The following is a 21350-nucleotide window of genomic DNA, read 5'->3' on the forward strand; positions in this document are numbered from 1 at the left end:
TTTACTCAGGATTTAAAGCTTTTACAGTGGCTTTAAGTCAATACAATTGAGAGGGTGGTGCTTTCATATTTGTGTGCATGTGTTTAATCTGGGTAAAAAAAAATATTCAAAGCAGTACTCCATACCTCTCTGGAGCATTCCTTGAATTCAAGAATACCACTTGATAATTCAGTAGCACTTATTAATTTCTCTCATGTCTGACTAACCCCTTAACTATCCTTCTTCTGAGTCTCTTAAGCCACATGACTAAACATTTAGGAATTGTTTTCAACAAATAATATATTTCTCCAGCAGCTAGAGCATCACTGTTAAAGCTGACATTTCTGGAAATGAAGTCAAAGAGAATTGTTTAATTTTGAAATCACTCTGCTTAATGCTGAAGTATATTATTAACTACTCTCCCCCCCCCCCGTATCCTTTTTGTTATTAAACACTATGGCAGTATGCTTTTCAGAGCTTTGGGGAAGAAAGGTGTAAAACACTTTCTTTGGCCATGCACAATGTATAATTAATGTATAATAAATTATACAGCTGGGCTTAAGGCTTGTTTAAATGCATAGAATTCGAAGTTGAGCACAGAAATAAACTAACTTTTGGACCAGTGTAATGTAATATGTTGATCTCTTTTACTGGGGAGTGGTGGTGGTGGTGGTGATTATTTAATTAATCACCTTTTGACAATTATTCACACCAATCCAAATCAAGGTCTCCATTAAAACCAAAGAATGGCTTCATTACAAATGACCCATAAAAGTGTCAAGCGCTGGCAGCAAAGACAAGTAATTTCCTTCCCCTTTAAAACCATTAGGTCGAATGATGGGGGTGGGGAAGGTGATGAAGGGCGTAATAGTGTGATTACAAAGAAAAATGTAAACAGTAAATTTGACAGCCGTGTTGGAGAAGCTGGGTGATAAAAGGTATGAAAGAATTGGTCTTATGCCTTCAGAAGCCCTTAATTTTCTATGAAATGTGTGTAACCACAAACACAAGGACAACAAACCCCCCCTCACAATTCCACTTCCCACCCCCACCCACTTTGGATGCTTCCTTTTGACAGCTCCTGAAGTTAGAGTTACATTCATTGAACTTATTTTTCCCTCTAAATATGCACAAGCCTTTACAAAGTTTCATAAGGAAAGTTCCCTGGCTGCAGAGACAATACAGTATCAAAATCAACAATGTGAAAAATAACAAGAAGTTTGATTCATGGTACACAAAGGATGCATCACAATGAGAAACCAATGTTTCATGGACTCCTGTTTGGCTACAGGTGGCATAGGACTAATATTTACAACCACATCCTGCATAAAATGATTATTTTTAAGGATTATTGCATCCCCATATATGCATGGAAGCCCATATACCAGGTGATGGAGTGTGCGTGACTCTCTGGATGTTTTTGGATTGCAGTTTCTACAATCCTTCTCTCTGGGAGTAAGTTTTCTGGGGCTAGTGGGAATTGTAGTTCAACCACGTCTCGAGGGCTACACATTTCTTACCCTTGATACAGATATTCAGAAAAGTAATTGGAGGAATAAGAGGATATAAAGGGAAAGGAGCAGAGTCATTTAAAAGGAGACTGTGTGACAAGTAAGTATGGTATAGTTTCTTCTAAGAATGTCTTAATGGAGATATATTTACCATAAAATGCATGCAAGTCCTCACTTATCCCATTCCTGCATAATTAAAAGTTACAAAGCAGTTTCTCCTCACCTAATGTCATGGCAAAACATTGTGCAGCAGCAAAATTGTTATTGCTGCTGTCTTGTTACAGGCACTTTGAAAAATCCACAAGCACTGGATAGTTTGTGTGTATTTTTTAAAAACAACCACCCAGTCTTTTTTTTTTTTTTGATGCCTCCTATATCTATATGTGCTACACTTCACAAAGAGGAAAGAGACTCGTTTTGCGAGGAGACGCCTTATACAAATTGTTGAGATCGCAACAATGAAAAATAAAAGACTTCTTGCCTTGCGCTTCAGTTCCGGATAGCTCAGTGGTTTAGGTCTCTGGCTGGAGAGCCAGAGGTTGGGAGTTCAATTCCTCCACTGTGCCTCTTTGACAGGGGCTGGACTCAATGATCCATAGGATCCCTTCCAGCCCTAAGATGACAATGATGATGATAAATTCAAAGAAAGATATATGGTGGGATTTACAAGAATTTGACAAGCTGTTTCAGTCTGTCATGACAGTCTGTCTCAACAAGCGTGAAAAAATGTAGTGAGGCTTCTTCTCACTCTAATTTACAATTTCAGACATTTTGAAAGAGTCCCATGTTGGGGCAATTATTATCACAGCACGGGGAGGGGGGGGTAGCTAACGTGATGCCTTTTTTGTGGTGCAGTTTGTCTAATCTGTGGCGATTGCAACAGTAACAACAAGCAGCTGCAGCAGCTTCGTCCTCTGTGGAGCTTCCACTGCAAGGACCAAAGTAGGCTGTTGTTCTGGAGGGGAATAAATATCCTGGGGAAAAATCAGCTGGGATGAAGTCTTGTTGAGCCAGTAGATTGGAATGCAGCTGCTTACAATGTCAACACTTGTTGTCCTGTGGTACTGTGGAGTAGGCATGTACCCCTTTCGTCCAGCACACACTTAATAAAATATGGGAATATGTGGACATCTCATATATATTCACAGGGACAATCATAATCCTAAATGGAAACTGTTGCTTGTCGTTGACATAGCAGCCTTTGTAAAACCAAAGAAGACAAACCAGACCCAGATCAACTGTTAGGCAGTGGAATAACAATCTCAGGTTACAAATATTATTGGCAGCCGGATGTTCACCCTTCCACTTGGGTCAGGTACATACATATACCACCCAGATCATAGGCTGCTTCTAGCAGATGCTTCGTATCATGAAAGTGGAGCAAATTGAAAATTATTTAACTCATTGGTTTTGAATTTTACTGCCGGGTAGGGGGAAAAGCAGCCAAGGGGCTTCCTGCCTTATGTGCCAAAATACCGTGGCTGGTTTGGGGCACTGTGCACTTTGACTTAGGCAGATGGAGACCAACCCTATTTGCTGGCCTGCCTGTCTCAAGCCAACATTGAAACAAACAAAGCAGCCCCCAAGAGTTGGGTTGTCTCAAGAGGAACCAGGTCAAAATATTCACAGTCTGAAGTAAAACAGCTAATAGTGCCTCCTCAAGCAGTCAACCTGCACAGCAATCAAGGCTAGCCATATTATTTTGGTACCTGAAACAAAACATGCCATCAGTGCATCTTCCTGTTAGTAAACATCAGCTTACAGTAATCATGCCTACTCCCCTCTCATGGGAGCCCCAAATTCCTGCCTGAAGCATCTGCCACATGCTGTCAAATGATAGGACCAGTCCTATTTGAATCTCAGCTACAGCTGTGTCTGTTGGGGATTGTTGAGATTGGTGCCCTCCATTGTTGTAGGCTGCAACTGGTGTTCCAGTCCAAGCTCTTTATTTATGGTGTGTAGACGTTTGTCTACAATAAATACTAATTCCAGAAGAAAAATTCTCCCAGTGATTGTCATGCGAGAATTAAACGCCTTCTTACATCCATCCAGTGTTTAATTGTGGTGAATCCTGTCCAGTCATGTTTTTAATGGAAGAAATGAGGAGGGAAATGTATTAAACTGATACTCCTGATACCACTCTGTGTGTGTGTTTGTGTGTGTGTGTGTGTGGGTGTGTGTGTGTGGGTGGGTGTGTGTGTGTGTGTGTGTGTGTGTGAAAACCAATCTACCTCTTTGTTTTTCAAAGGCCTACGAAGTCCTTTCCCACACACTTGTTTGTTGAGTCTACTACTTGCCATTCTTTCTTTGATATTCATTTGTTTTAAAACCTTGCACCCAGAGTTGGATTAGTTATTGTAAAAAACGAATAACCCCCAAAGTTCAAGTGCGGCTCCTGAAAACAAATAGCTATTGACTTTCATTAGGAGATCTGTGATGTTATCTAACCCAGCAAAGGCATTTGTGGTATGCCGTTTACATTGTATCTCCTGATTGTATAATCATTATTGATTTTCCTTGTGTGTAGTACCTATGTCAAACAACCTAATATATTTAAATGGTGATTATTTCAGCCATTTATCTATTATTAGATAAGATCAAAGGCGGTTAAGCTTACAGCAGATTGTGATGAGATAGATGCAGGATACAGTCTACGCAGCACTGCTGCTGTGCAAGCACCGCTCAGTTCCTAGGGGCCAGGCAGAGGAATTTTCACAAACCCCATAGAAGTAAATCAAGGGTAAAAGCAGCAAGTCCTGTTGGTTTGCATATCCAATCAGCTAGGGCTAAATCTAGGTCTAGTAAGAACCCAGGCTATGTCCTGGTGAGAGTAAGGGAGGCAGGTGCAGGCAAAGGTGACCTCTTCTATGTAGCCCTATCCAGCCATTGTCTCTTCATTTAAGATTATTATGGGTAGAGGGAAGCACTCTGACCCACCCGTCTTTTTCCTGCACATAGGGAGTGGCATGACTCACTCATGTCACTCTCCATGTGTCAGAGACAGAGTCTGAGAGGATATACTTCTTTATCTGTGGAGGCTTTCTACCCATGTGAATTAGGCACCAGATTTTCAAGAATAACAAGTCACACACAGAGCCCCCATAGACCCTTCTTCGTGTTCACTGTTTTCTACCTGCAGGAGAGCAACAAGGCCAGAAACAGACAAGGTGGGGATAGAGTACAGTGGTGCCTCGCAAGACGAGTGCTTCATTTTACGAGCTCCAAGATAAGAACGGGGGAAAAAACCTTTCCTGCCCTTTTTTTTAACCCTAGTTCATCTTAGGTTTTTTTTTTTAAAAAAAAAATCTTCCCCTAGTGGTAGAGTACGGATTAACCGGCTTTGCATTAGTTCCTATGGGAACTAACGCTTCAAGGTACGAATGCGCCTCTACATAAGAACAAAAAACAGCCAGAATGGATTGATCGGTTTTCAATGCATTCCTATGGGAAATTTTGCTTCAACTTAAGAACATTTCAGCGTAAGAACACCATTCCAATACAGATTAAGTTCTTAAAGCAGAGGTTCCACTGTATCTGAAAATGGATAGATAACACCCTGAATAGGACTAGCGCCTAACTCACTCACACACATATAAATACACATATAAATTTGCTCAGGGCCAGCTGACACCAGCTGCTCTGTGAGAAGGAAGAAAACAATAAGAAGCCATGTGTAGAGAAATACAATATTGGTTAACTCATTACATTGAAGCTCTGATTGGCCCTCTCAAGGAGAGAGTCAAATGGAAGCCAGTGAGAGCTTTGATGTAATGAGTTACAAATAATTTTACGACATATAATTATTTTTGGCATCAAAGCGGTAATAAGGTTACATTTCTAAAACTAGGAGTTGATTTATTTTATGCATAACTTTTAAAAAGTTTTCACGTAGTTCCTTTTGCAAGGCATTTAAACATATTTTTTTCAGTATTTAGACAGGATTTTTTCAAGTTTCGTGCCATCTCTGATGAATCTCAGTTTTCCAAGCAAATGGAAAAATTTTAAAGTAGCAAATAGCTTAGAAAGTAATCTAGTGAGTTATTTGTTCAACACTGCAACATGAAATGGTGATGGGTTCAAATACTGTAAGAAGTAAGGGAAAATAATGTTTTTAAACAAACAACCTTCCAAACTCTGAAATTAGCTGAAGACCTATTGCTACCTGAGACATAAGCATGCAAGAGAGTCCTGCTCATCAGACTAAACCCTACCTAGCCCAATATTCTGTTAACATACTGGGTGGCCACCGGAAGAACAAAAGTACCACTGAGTCTTCTGGGCAGATGAGCGAATCCACACCTACACCCACACTCAAGGCAAGATACATAGTGCGCAAGATGGGGGTCATGTTATTTTGACACTTCGGGCAGAAAATTCCACAAGTGCTTCTCCCCTTCCTTGCTAGTGAAAATACTTTAGCAATAAACATCTTTCAAGAAAACAGCTTGCTCATCACAGCCAAATCAGCTGCTGAGAGAGCCAAATCACTCTGCCTAATGACAGGACAAGCCCTTTACCTTCACAGGGCCAGCTATTAACATCTGCCCTGTAGGAAGGAAGAAAAGAAGGCAGAAGGCAGGCACAACCACAGATAAAAGTCAGAGCCTGCTTCTTCACTGAGCTGCCCTGTGAGAAGAAATTCCAGGTGCTGGATGGTTACATTTACTATGATTGCTTTGGGTCTCTGTATTGTGAGAAAAGCTGTTTTAGGTGAAAGATGGGGCATAAACAGAACAAATGAACAATAATATGGGGCTGGCTGTGTTTGTCCGTTTGCTTCTCTCCATGCCCGCAACCCACACGCTCTGCATTTAGTTGCATTTTACAAATATTGTAAGCCACTTTGAGGATTCTACCCAGAAAGCTGCATATAAAATCTATGAAACAAAAAATAATATGGACAGCATGCTCCCTACTGCCCCACCCAAAGATGTGAGTCAAAGATGGAAGCTGGCAACTGTGAGTTCTGAGATCAAGGTAGCACGAGGTGAGCTCTAGACTTAGGCAAAAAAACTATATTTCTAGCATGTGCACCAGACCAAATCACTCCAGAAGCTTCATGTCACCTGTCATAGGACTAAAAGCTGTGGCCAAAAGAAGGTTATTTTTTTTTTTCAGTTCTCACTGCTTCATTTGAGGAAAAATCTATTTGCTCTGATAAGTTTGAAGTTTCAGTTTGCCCTGAAATTCTTGGGGGCCTCCTGAGAAGGTTCATTCTTGATATTCCTATGAACAGAGCTTTGATACTTGCTTTAGAGGTTAAAGAGAAACCAGAAGTCTTGTAGCATCTTTAAGACTAACTAGTTTTTTATATTTCAAAAGCTTTTCTGTGTCCAAGCATACAAGCAGTGAAACCTAAGGCCTGGTTCAGTGCCTTGAATCATCATGTTTGTTATTCTTTTCTGAATACTGAGGGGATTTGCATTAACTACATAGCATAACGTGAATGTTCCTACCTGGATGGAACTGTTTTGAAATTTGATGTGTGTGCTGGGTTTCCCCTCAACCATGTAATTTTGATAATGGAGGCTAATTAGGCTAAACACTTCAATGTTCCAGAGAAATAAGAAGTTAAGTCTCCAAAATATGCAGTATCAAACAAATCAAATCTTTTCCCAAGTATATAGGACTGTGAATCTTGTTGATGGAAGAAAAATGGTAAACTTCTTAGAAATGCTAAATCTTTCTAAATAAAGACATGCTCTGACATCCACTAGATTCAATGTGTCACATACTGTTTCGCTACAAAGAAGGTTTGTAGGTTTTATTTCTGCTGCATGTTTATGCCCTTTTCGGACTAGAGCAATCGAGTCTGTTAACACGCACATGACTAAACAGTCCATTTTATACAGAAAACAAATAAAAATTATTATCGGATTTAAGGAAATCATTGAATAACTTGATCAGATATTTTGTTTCTGAAACTAACAGGTACCAAATTAAAAGTTCTGCAAAACAAATTGTAAATGAAATGCAAATAGAATTGGAAGGGTGTTGATTTAATAATTTAAATTTTGGATTTCCTTCTGTTTATGTTGACCTCTTTATGCTGATGTATAATTATAATAGCTGGCTGGATAGACCAGTGAGATGGGTACTTGGCTGTGGAGCCAGAGGTTGGGAATTCAATTTCCTCCATCCCTTCTGAGGGGGAAAGCAGCCAGCCTGTGCAGCCTTGGGCAAGCTGCACAATCCCAGAGCACCCCTAGAAGGAAGAAATGCTAAAACTCTTCTGAGTACTGTACACTGTAAAATCCTGGAAAGAGTCACTATAATTCACTATCGATCAGACATCACATGATTGAACATTAAAATAGATATTTGATTTAGTTAGAGAAAGAAAGGTGATAAACCTCACTTTAATCTGTAACAAGTGTACAACGAGAGGAGGCTACCTTATACAAAGTCAGATCATCATTCTGTCTAAACTAACAGAGTCAACTCTGACTGACCATGGCTGTCCAGGACTTCATACAACATTCCTTCCTAGCTCTCCCTGGAGATCTCTGGTATTCTTTGGTGGACTTCCATCAAGGAATGAAACTGTCTGGGTCTTTCCTAACTGCTATAATCTGATGAGAGTGGTGCATTCAGGATGGCAGGATACACAGAAGGCACTGAAAGCCAGAAGCCAGTTACATCCAGAAAGACTTCTACCTTTTGGTCATTTCAGGAATGGAAGGATTTTGAGGTCTAAGCAGAGCATCTAAAGATCTGATATGACTAGCTCTCAGCTCTTTGAATGATGAGATTTCGAGTTCACAGCAGGGAGTTCTCAATACACCCTTATGTTTGCACCACTGGCCTTCCCAATTGTGTATAAAAGTGCAGTTCATAGTTTTAATCATTAAACTTTCCAAAGCATGTTGTGATTTCTGTTCTAAAGAATAAAATATGACAGATGGATGGGGGGGGGGGAACCCATCTGAGAGAAAAAAAGGCATTGGAGTTATGTAAATGTAACACAATTAGATGAATTGCTTCTCAAAGACCATGGGAAATCATTCTATATACTCTACTTCGTGTTCCCTTACAAGTTCTTCTGAAGAAAACTCAAAATGGATTTAGAAAGCGCTATGATTTCCCAGAGGATATAATCACTGTTAATCCCATGAGCACTATTTCAACAAAATAACTCACCCCCAAGCAGCCAGCGGTTTCGTGGGCTAATCTCAGGAGTGAGGTAGTTATCGTATTTTATTAGCGATCAAACAGTACTCTACTTAAGCTACAGTTGGAAAGTAACTAATCTGATGCATTAATTTAATATAAAAGACAAGAATACTATATCTTTGGAAACTTTTTTTATTTGAACTAGCATAATTTGATTAGTATGCATGTTAGTCAAAATAGAGAACCTTATTTGCTCTGAGTGCAAAATCAGAACTTTACCAATAATGACTCTATGCTTGTGAGATTCCCCTGCTGGGCTAGTGGTGGGTAGTCTTTGTTTACTATGAATGATGAGGGCAGGTTGCCTCTTGTTGTCTAACAGCCTGAAACATGAACCCGTCTCCAAAGGACTGAGCTACAACCGAAAATCATATTTGCAAAATAAATCAAATGTTCCTATTTTACTTTTCCTATCAAATGCACACAAATTCCCATACCAACTGTGACATTTGAACATCAGACACCCACATTTGAAATTTGCTGTGAACAATTGCATTTACTGCAACATTTACCAATAAATTTTAATCCTGGCATTTGCAGATGACTACAAATGAAGGAACTAGGTTATCTTATGGCTTTTGCCTGTGCTCATATCCCCATGCTTTAAGATATTTGAGAGATGGCCTTCTTTATGTCTTGCTAATGCCTGGAACATATATGGTATGCCATACTAGGTTTGGAAATGAGAAAAGACCTTCTCAGAATCTGTGCAAATTACGTGGAATTCCCTTCTAAGGAAGGGCCTTTTATTCCCCCCACCCCTTACTTCATCACATGAAAGTCTTCTTGTTTACACTGGCCTTTAAACTACCATACTGGTTCTTTCTTTCTTTCTTTCTTTCTTTCTTTCTTTCTTTCTTTCTTTCTTTCTTTCTTTCTTTCTTTCTTTCTTTCTTTTTCTTGAGTTTATTTATATTTCCAGATTGTTTTTCTCCTCACTGCCCCTCAAAAACAATGTATCAGAGAAATCATAATATCAAAATAAAACACAAACAAAACATTAGTTAAAACCAGAACACAAACCATTTTAGAAGTCCAAGATCTGTCAAAATATTACAGTTTGGAGTGCCTCTCAGAAACTCAGCAAAAACAAACATGTTTGATTCCCACTGGAGAGGCTTCCACAACTGAAATAATGCTACAGATACAGCCTTGTCTTGTGTATCCACAGGAGTAACATCTTTAGACAGTAAGATATGCAACAGGGCCTTCGCTGAAGATGCCAGATTCTGGGCAGACTTATATGAGAGGATGTGGACTTTCAGATATCATGGCTCCAAACTATTTAGGGCTAGAACAGGACCTTTAACTGAGTTTGGAAACAAATAGGTAATCTGTCCATTTTACTTAGATAGTTTAGAATCATTGACCTATGGGGTAGTCCTTTAGATTGGGGAAGGTATGCTTTTAGTACGCTTATACTAATATACTTAAAAATAGAGTGCTGGAAAGGACCCTGTGGATCGAGTCCAGCCCTTGTCAAGGAGACACACTGGGGAATTGAACTCTCAACTCTGGCTCCACAGCCAGATATGTAAAGCACTGAGCTGTCCAGGAGTCCTTGTTAATGTTTTGTTTCTGCTCTCACTTTTTGTCTCTTGTTTTGAATGTTGGTTTCATTTATTTGGATTTTAAAAATCTTTGATTTTGTATTGTATTTGTATGTTATTCTTGTCAGCTTCCAGTTTGCACCTCAATGCAAAAAAGGCAGAGAATACCTTTAAATTAACAAGCAAATAAGCAAATACAGTAAGTAATCTGCCCAATATTCATAGCTATTGCATGCTAGCTGACTTACATTGACAACTGTTGACCATTTCATGGCACTTATTGTCAGGTACTTTCATGGCACTTATTGTCAGATACTTTCAGATGCTGCCTGACAGTTTCCAGTTATTCTTAAATATGAGCTGTAACTTCAAGATACTCAGACGTCAAATGCTAATGCTGAATAATTGCAAATGTTTACATTTGCATATCTAGTGAATATTCAGAGGATCTCCACCAGAATCTGATGAGAAGAATGTTTAGGGGTTATTCTTTCCACCCAGACCAGAAAATTAGCTGCTCTGGTTTAGAAATAACTTCCCTGGGCAGTTGAAAGCAGTGCTTGCAATTTGCCTTTTTATGTGCTAAACTTTATACAAAGGCATTTTGCATCCATTAAGACCACAGATAGAAATTAGGGTAATAATCATTACTGCTACCAAATATGATCAAAAATAAGGAACAAACTCACATCTTTCTTTTGAGATTGCTGTACATAAAGAAATTGGGTTATCTGTGAACTTGGAATGTGTTCTAAATACGTGAATTAAAATAATTTAAGTTTTGTGCAAATTGGATGATTCAGAAAATCCTTTCATCAAACTTAAGAATTAATTTGGGAACTATTAAAGCAGTCAGACTTTGTTATATGAACAATTATATTGTGCATCATACCTTCACCACAATTGGAGTGTTGTTTGGAATTTCTGCCTCAGGCGCCAAATTTGGAACACCATTTGTTTCTCAAAGACAGCCATTATTAATCTCCTCTAGAAGCCTTTTATATGGTTCTGAAGAACCCTATATTTCCTCAGAACACAATTTGAAAAACCGTGTATTAAGGTATTTGCTCTTTAGCAGCAGCCCTAACATTAAGGAGAGTGAGTTGGCTATCACAGATAATCATTCTCTGCTGTCATGAAAGAGCAACAACTCATTAGTTATTTGATTTATAATTAGAATGGATCCAGATTTAGTCATGTTTAGACTGGATGTGTTGGAATCTATGGGACATATATTGGTCATGGCTTAATTTTATTGCCAGGACTGGAGGAAAGCATTAGTGGGATATTATGCTTAGAGATGGGAATGATCCAGAAAATAAACCAGGAAGTTCATAAAAAAATCACTAGTTTGTTGGTCCTGATTTGCCAAAAGCAACAGATCAAAACAAAATAAACCAACAAACTTCTAAGGCAATTTTTAATTCTATTTTTTCTCTCCCCCCCCCCCCCCCGCAACAGCCAGCTCTTGTGAAACACTAGGAAACCCTGGGAGTAACTTAGAAACCACTGAATTGACAGATCAGGCAGCCAAACAGATGGGCTCTGGGGGAATTGCTTGTTCTTATTTATAGCACTGATTCACAAGAGCCATTTTCACCTCAGAGTGAGTCTTTTGCTAGTCTGAGGAACCCTTCTGCCTCAGAACCAGGTTACCTCAGATCTCCAGGACCACGTTGCTTCCCTTCTCAGGCAGCCTGTCTCTCCTCCTCCCTCCCCCACTGACCACACAACAAGCAGCGTACCTCAGCTCAAACATTCAGTGTGGCATTGTCCATAGGGTTTGCGGAAAGGCTATTGTCCCTCCCAGTACACTTCCTGATGAACAACACCTTGTGCCAGGTTCCCTGGCATGAACCACTGCTGGAATTTCCCTCAAGCAAGCAGAGAAAGGGCACTTTCCTTGGGGGACCTGCTTTGAGGGTGTATAATGTGGATGTGTGGAATCAAATTTCACCAAATTTGGAGAGGGTATAAAGGCGAGTCAGGGGAAGCTTCTCTGAAATTTTGATGTCTCTAAGTGGCTGGGGACCTGTTCTAGACTTCATGAACTTCTGAACCAAAAAAACTGATTTGTGATTTTTGTTTTTTCAAAAGTTGGGAAGGTCTGGTGGTGATGGTTGATTCTGACTCCCCAACATCATCTTCCTGGGACAGTTGCTGTGCTTTACATCAGGAGTCCCCAACTCCTGGTCCATGGACCAGTCCTGGTCTGTGGCCTTGCCAGGGCCAGACCACGGAGACAAATCTCCTGCTCCCCTGCATGCACAGATGCATACACACCCCTTCCACGCATGCATGGCCCCTCCCACGCATGCATGGACAAAGATCCCAAGGGAACAGAGACTGCCCTTGTGGATCTGGTGAGATAGAATCAATTAAGCATATGGTGCTTAACAAGATTCAAAGAAAATATATTACACCTCTCCTAAAAGACATGACAAGCCAATCAGACTCGGACTACTGTAACCAACTGTTAATTGATCAAAATTGGAATACTACAGAACTGGTAGCAAATTTTTGGGTAGCATGCCATAGTAGCCAGAATAGATAGCTAAACTTAGACATTGGTCTTACATTGTTATATTTGTAGTTTTATTGCTTTTTGCTTATTTGATTTGGCTTTTTGCAATAAATGTCAGTACTTGAAGTTCTGCATTTAATTTTGTTTTATGTATATGGCTTGATGCTGTAACAATAAAGCGCGTGTGTGTGTACATGCACAGACACACATCCCCTCCCATGCATGCATGCACACACAGTCTTTCCCATGCATGCATGGCCCCTCTCACTAATGCACATACAGCTCCTCCCACCCACACATGCACACATGGCCCTTCCTACGCATGCACACGCATGCACGCACGCATGCACACACACACACACACACACACACACACACACACACACAGAGCCCCTCCCATGCACACATGCCCCCACCGCCACCCCCCACACAATAAATCAGTCCGTTGAGGCAAAAAGGTTGGGGACCATTGCTTTACATGGTAGTCATCTTGGACCTGTTAAAAACTCTCCACTCTTCCAGGCAGTTCAGATTGCCTCAAGTGCAAGTCACTTCTAGAAGTTTCTAAGTGAGGGTGCCTAATTTTCAGTTGTACAAACATGTACACAATTACCTGCAATCCTTTCCAACTGAGTAATTTGATTCACACTGGTGAAAATAATAGTTGTCTTCTCCACATATTCCCCTTCAAAGGGCTATATTTTTTAACACATGTTTGGAGACTGATGCCTGCTAGTGTCCCACCCGACGACAAAGAGACCCCTGTGGAGGAGGTTCTACCACACTGAAGAGGTGCAAAGATAAAGGGACTGGGCACTGGATGACAAGATAGTAGGTTTCATTACTGTTTACAGCTGCAGAGAGCAGGTGGTAGCAAATTGGAGTTCCGAGGAGCAGAAAAGTAATTAACAAGTACTACTATCACTCTTACTACTACTCCCAATAACAAGAAGACTCAGCAACAACAATGCTGATTTAATTGGATCATGGGCCCAGTGCCAAGCATCTGTGGACAAACTTCCAATCGGTATTGAGAAAGGACAAACCAGATGGTATGATTCTCACTTTCCCCTTTTGTATCCTACAGAAGAAGAAGAAAAATACAGTGGTAGAACGTGGCAGCTTTTCACCCAAGATTAGAGATGAGGATCCAATTCCTTGTTTGGATTACACCTCCAAAAATATCCCATTCACTATTCTGTAATCCAAAAAAAAGTAACTTTTCCTATCTCTTGCTTAAGATGACATGCTGATTTTCATTGGCCACTGGGCCTGTGAAGGTGACCAGAGGTTAATTCATGACATTTAAGAAGGTGATGCTCTGAAGAAATGTAATTGTGGGTAGTACAGAATTCAATAGAAAGATAAAATCAAGAACCAAGTAGACAGATCAATAGGCCGGTATTGCAGACAGGTGTGAAGTCAAGTTAAAATGCCTAAAGTGTGAAAGGGTGTAAACACAAGGCTGAACAGTCCCAGACTAAAGGATAAGATGGCTGAAATGGATGTTATTTTTGAACAATGTTTGAGAACGTTTTGGCAAAGGATGATAATGGTAACTTTATTACGGACAAAGACCAGTAAGACCAGAACAATATAAAATAAATACATACAAATGTAGTTTCATAAAATTAAGCAGAATTATAAATTTTCCATTAAAAACATAATAAAACAACTCCTTCTTTCCAATTAATAATATCGTATATCTTTAAAATAAGTAAATCCTCAGCCAGTGTTATATTAAAAGCATTATATTATCCATCTAAAATCACAACCCAAACATCTGGTCATGAATGGCAAAGGATGGCAAGTAAGTGCCTAACAGCTGTGTATCAGAACCAGGCTCTTATAGTTGCAAATTTACTTTCTAAAGCATAATGAGTACTTAGATAAGACCTCATCGTCTAGTCATTTAGTCGTGTCCGACTCTTTGTGACCCCATGGACCAGAGCACGCCAGGCCCTCCTGTCTTCCACTGCCTCCCAGAGTTGTGTCAAATTTATTCTGGTAGCTTCAATGACACTGTCCAACCATCTCATCCACGTTCCTATGCAGCATTTTTCTTTGCAGCATCAGACTTTCCTTTCACTTCCAGGCATGTCCACAGCTGAGTGTCCTTTCGGCTTTGGCCCAACCACTTCATTAGCTCTGAAACTACTTGTACTTGTCCTCCGCTCTTCCTCAATAGCATGTTGGACGCCTTCCAACCTGAGGGTCCCATCTTCCAGCATCATATCTTTTAGCCTTTTGTTTCTGATCATGGGGCATTCTTGGCAAAGATACTGGAGTGGCATTGCCAATTCCTACTCCAGGTGGATTGCGTTTAGTCAGAACTCTCCACTATGACCTGTCCGTCTTGGGTGTCCCTGCACAGCACAGACCATAGCTTCTCTGAGTTACTCAAGCCCCTTCGCCATGACAAGGCAGCAATCCGTGAAAGGGCCTAGTTAAGACCTAGTTGGTTTCAAAGGCACTTAAAAATATTTCCAAGGGACAATATCAATATTGGTCACTAGAGGGAACCAAACAGTATTTTCCCCTATGTTCTTTGCTCTGTTGGAAAGGTCAATGCAACATGTGAATAATGCACAATGTAATTATTTACTTAATAACAATGATAGCAATAACTAACCTGGCTGCTGAGAAATTCTAAGAAATACAGTGATTTCCTATTTAAATGTAATGTTCTGAGCCCTGCCTATTACTCAATTACCTTGGCCCTTATCCGCTCAGTATTATGTACTTCAGCCATTTTCTGAGATATACTCCTCAATATGTCCCTTGCACTGAAGGGACATATTGAGGGGAACAGAAGAGAAATAGGAGCCAAAACAAAATCTCCTGAGAGTAAACAGAGGTCATTTTTCAGGCTAATTCATTCCTGAAGCACAAAGTGCATTCTCCATGTAGATGGTGGCAACATGGTAGAGAAATTAGGCTGGGCCTAGAACTCAGCAATCGTTGCTTCATCTCTCCACTGGGCCATGAAACTCATCGAATGGTGCAGGGCCAATCACACTCTCTCAGCCTTACCTATTTTACAGGGAGATGAATGGGGTGGGGGAGAGAAGAATCATATATGCCACCTTGAGCCCATCGAGGGAAAGGCAGGATATGAACGTACCCTTTTATTCTGATGAGCAGTGTCACAGGCAGCTTTCTAGCCACTGTCTTGCTCCACCAGGGCTGGCAGGAGTAACAGGAAATCTTCTTTCGCCAGTTACTCCCCAGTACAATTAATAGGGAAGGAAACTCTTTCTACCACCACTACATGCACTACAGGAAACCGAGTCTATAATTTTGAGTCTGAAATCTGAGCCAAAGATGTCTAGACAGAGAAGACGTCCTTGGCCGAATCAATTTGAAAGGGATCACTTCTCTGGGTGTGATCTGTCTCCTATGGCCTTTAACTCCATCCTTCTATTCAAACACAAAAGTATGGTTATCACTAACACTGCCCTCTTCCTCACCACTCCCCTATCCTTTCTTCCATTCCCCACTGTTATCTCTCAACTGTCAGGGTGTGCACAAAAGGGGATTCCACTGTTTTAGTATAGGGAGGTATTGAATTGTTTAGGGGTTCAGAGTGGGTGGGCTTGCTGAACACTCATCCACACACTGAGGGGACTGCATTGGGTGTTACTGGTATTGAATCAGGGTGGAGGTATACAAAGGCAGAGTTGGGTCCAAAATGCATTTGGTGTTGGTGGGGTAGTTGCAATTTTGTGCTTTTGATAGGTGTATCATCAAAGTAGGGAGAAAACAATAACAACAAAGTGTCCCAGACTGAGGACAAGACTATCCTTTAAATAGTGAGCTGAGAGAAGGTGCAGAGAAAGCGGTAGCAATGTGTGTGTGATGGCAGGGAGGAGAAGGGGAAAGAGATTCATTAGTTCATTCTCTCTTTTCTCTGTGCTCAGCAGTTGCCCTCCTCATCTCAAAATCAGTGGGAAAGATTTCCCATTCCCAGCCACACTGGACAAGGAGCAGACCTGTCCTGAGGAATTCATGCTAAAGAGAGGATAGGTGAGAAAGGAGGAGAGTGAGAAAGGAGGAATTAGACAAGAAGGATGGTGACAGCACATATTTAGGTTCATTCACATGTGTATGTGGTGAGGAGGGAAGGAGGAGAATTGAACCCTTAAAAGTAAACTACCCAAATTAGAGTCTCAGGTTGACCAATCTATTAATACTCTCTCTCTTTTTTTTTGTAAGTGACATAGTGCTGATGTAATAAAATGGCACAGAGCTGAATTGGACCAAAAATATATTTTTAAAGAAGTCTGCAGCAGAGTGAACTGAAGAAGAGAATTTGGTTATGCTCTACACCACTTTGCTCCACCCCTCTCTCACCATCAGTGCCACCCTGCTGGTTTGAAATGGTACATGTGTGATCACACATGCTGAAAACCAAGGTGAAACAATGAGTTCCCAGTCGCTTAAAAAAAAAAAACACCTTTGGCTGGTTTGTGATTAGCTTTACATCATGTAGTTGCCAGAAAATACATCAAACTTAGCTATCTCAACATGGGACAAAATGGGAGAGAAACCATAATGTAGTCAGACCAACAAACAGATTCAGTCATACTCCTATGAGGGTTGAACTGGGAGTATAATGGGTTCTGAATCTCTCTGTTCCTCTTTTTTCCGGACTGTGGTTGCATTGGCAGATGTTGATGGAGGCAGAGCTATGATGGACAGGAGGCTTGTTCTTCTGTCTCTTTCAAACTCACTTCTGTTTCTGCCACCACTACTCAGCTTTCTGCTCCACTGCTCCAGTTTCTCTTCTTCCTTGGGATTTAAAAGTTAGATCAGTGCCATAGCAGCTTCCCCCCCCCCCTTTGCCTTTGCCATTGCTGTGACCAAAACTGAGTGACTTCACCAGAGGAGAAGGGAGAAGGACATTCTTCTCCAGCATGGAGCACAATTCAGAGCAAAGCATTATTAATGAAAGAACCACCCATTCCAGAATTCAAAACTCAATTCATTGCTATGTTTGGTACCATCAGCAGCTGGTAGAAGGTAGCAAGAAGGCACACACTGAGTGCATAGTGCATCTGGGGAAGAGGCAGACAGTTACACAGGCAGGCTGGAAAGCAGGTAGGTCATCAACTAGGTGCTCTGAGAATAAATGATTCAGGAAATTAAGAGCCAGACTAGAATTATAAGCTGTGAAAAGGCTATATGGAACCCCTGCAGCCCCTTGTGACATGAGACCTTGTCTAACAAGTCCCTGCAATGATGCCATTTGACCATTACCTGTGGTGGTACTGCTGTGCAGCGGGAACATGCCAGCTGCTCCCTCCTCTGGTAAGCTAAAGCAGCATGTAAGGGACCTGGGCCTTGCTCCCAACGTTGTTCTCCCTGACTGGGGACCCCTGATTTCTTACAAAAGAGAAGACTAGGCAAGCCACCAGCCCTTCATACTGCCCCTCCAACACCCTTGCAACCACAAGCAAGGGTAGGAGGAGAGCAAAGAACAGGCGAGAAACAATGCTCATGCTTTTATGCTTACAAAATGGGAGAAACTCTTCTAGTATTTGATTATCTCTTAGGATCTTTTCATTAAACTTGTTATGTCTTTTTCAAATATTTGGCAATAGCAAGGATTGTTTATTTACCTTCATTTGAACACATTATGAACTATGAATTATAAATTTGTTCATCTTGATTTGAACCAATTTGCATAGTGAAAACTATGGAACATATCCTGTTGTATTCTGCATTTTATAAGGGCTTCCACAATTTACTCATTTCCCCATTTTTAAAACATTATCCAAGTAGAACAGATCCGACAAATGTTATACTTCTCTTCTCCTCTCTGACTTCTCAAGGGAAACCACAGCAAAGGTTGCAAAATTTTGTGCAGTGGTGTGTACAATAAGGAAACAGATGACTAAATCACTTCACTGACTAGATTAAGGTTTTACACTTAACAGTAATTTGAATTTTGGTCTGGTTTGATTTGACTGTAAATATTGTATGTTCTGCTGCATTTTAATCTTGTGCACCTAAAATGGCTGATTTATGGTCATAATGAAGTTTATATCCTATCATTATGAACTGGAAGGACACATCATGTCCATAGCCAGTCATTTATCTGCTTCTCACTCTTTTTCAACAACACACTTGAATTCAGTCACCAACCGTGTGGATCATGTAATGTTCCTTAAGGCTGCAGTCCTATGCATGTTTCTGAGCTATGGCAGGAACTGAGAGCTGTCTCTTCCACCTCTGTTTGGTCTGCAGCTCCTGTAGTCCCTCACTAGTTAGAGTTGATGGGTGGATTGCAAAGAGAAGCAAACCAAACAGCCAGCAATAGAGCTATCTTGAAAAAGAAAATTAAAGAGGCTCCTGCTACTGATGTATTTAACCTCATAATCCAATCTCCATTTAGCACAAGGAACTACAGTCAGTATGAACTCTGGACATTCCTGCTGCTTGTGGTCAAAAGGGTCCATAGACTGTACTCTTCTTGTTCTCATAGGTAAAGGTAAAGGATGCCCTTACCATTTAGTCCAGTCATGTCCGACTCTAAGGCACAGTGGTCATCTCCGTTTCCAAGCCACAGAGCGAGCATTTTGTCCGTAGACAGTTTCTGTGGTCACGTGGCCAGCACAACTAGACACGGAATGCTGTTACCTTCCCAACGAGGTAGTACCTATTTATCAACTCATATTTACATGCTTTTGAACTGCTAGGTTGGCAGGAGCAGGAACAAGCGACGGGAGCTCACTCCGTCGCATGAATTCGATCTTACGACTGCTTGGTCTTCTGACCTTGCAGCACAGAGGCTTCTGTGGTTTAACTCACAGTGCCACCACATCTATAACATAGATGTTAAGTCTATAACATCTCTTTTTAATATTATGGAGATCCACGACTGAGGTACTGTCAGGAAAACATTGTTTTTCTTTTAAGGCCAAGAATAAAGTGTGCTACATAGCAGAGCTAGTGGTTCTAAATACATCATGAATGAGCCTGTAAAATTCTGTGGGATGCTGAAGCTACAGGTATGGAAGGGGGGGAGCATAAATATGAAAATGTTCATCATGTACATCCCTAGTGTAGTGGCTAGAGTATCAGACTGGGAAGTAGGAGGCCTGTGTTCAAATCCCTCTGCTGTCATAGGAACTCACCAAGGGGTGGCAATGACAAACCATTTTTTAAATGTCTCACAAATTTAAAGAGCTCTAGTAGAGCCACCAAAAATTAGAAGTAACTTGACAGCACATAACACACAGTCACAATTATTGCATTAATGTTGTAATTGTACTTTGTGTATTCAATACTATATTTGATTCTGTTATTGATTGCATTGTATTTTGTTATTGTTCTTTAGGCAGAATTTTGTAGTCACTCTGATAATGTTTGTAGAACACAGTAAATAAGAATAATTATCATTATTTCCAAACTTTGTGCCAGAGCATATTAGTGCACCAGCAAATGTGCTGCAATAAATTAATTAGTTAGTTAATACAAATGTTATTTCCTCTGGGCAGAGATGGTGGAAGTTACTTTTCTGGACTACAAGTTATGTTGGCTGGAATGTTCTGGGAACCATAGTTACGAGAAAGTTCAATGAAAACAGGGAAACACAACAAAATTACCTGCCTCGGTAGGCGCATCCAGTACAATAATACAGACATAAATTGTGCTGTCCACTGGTGAGGAGGCATTGTTACATGAACACTGGAAACTCTGGGGAGAGAAGAATTAAATGTGTTTCCCTTTTTAATTTGGATGAGGGTGGCCAAAATAAACTACAATATCACTTATTTGGGAGACACCCATTACAGGGTTGATCTCTTTTTTTATAACATTTATTAAATGCCTCATAAAGAAAAATTGGGCATTGTACAGTACAGGTAAAATCAACAATAATAACACAGCAAAGCTATAATACATATCCAACACATTTAAAAGCTCTAGCATACTCATATAAATAAAGATTTTGAAAGCTAATACAATTATAAAAGTTAAAAAGCTGAAAAACTACAACATAATAAGATGTCTATTTATGCCACAGGTCCAAGTCCATGAAACTAAGATACCTGAAACGTAGCACTGAAGGGATCCTTAGGTGTCTGGTTTTTTATTCCTCAAAATCTATCTGCAGCCTATAGTACCACTGGTTAAGTTACTAAAGCAACAGAAAGCAATCTTCTTAGAGGAAAGGAGTCTCCTTAGAAGATTCTGCAAGAGCAGAGGTCTTCTCAAGAGTAGGAATTGCTGATGGTGTTGGCTGATGGTGTTGCTGATGAGCAAAATGAGCTTAATGCACTGCCTGGGGAGTTTACAATTTTATTATGCAGGCTACACATTGCCCCTGCACCCCCAGCAAGCCAGGTATTCAATTTAGCAACTTCAGAAAGATGGAAGGCTAAATGAATTTCAAACTGGCTACCTGGGATTGAACCTGGGCCATGCATGAGCAGAGTTTCCACTGCAGTACTGCAGCTTAACTCCTGTGGCACGAGATGATATTTAACCGATCACTCCTGGCTTTTCTCATGGTTGGAACAGCATAGATTAGCTCCCATTTCCCTGTAATGCTGGTAAACTTTGTCTATTTTTGACGCCATGTGTATCTCTCTAAGGTTGGAATATGAA

Source organism: Pogona vitticeps, chromosome 4 (genome assembly GCF_051106095.1).
Source record: "Pogona vitticeps strain Pit_001003342236 chromosome 4, PviZW2.1, whole genome shotgun sequence".
NCBI classification, from domain to species: Eukaryota; Metazoa; Chordata; class Lepidosauria; order Squamata; family Agamidae; genus Pogona; species Pogona vitticeps.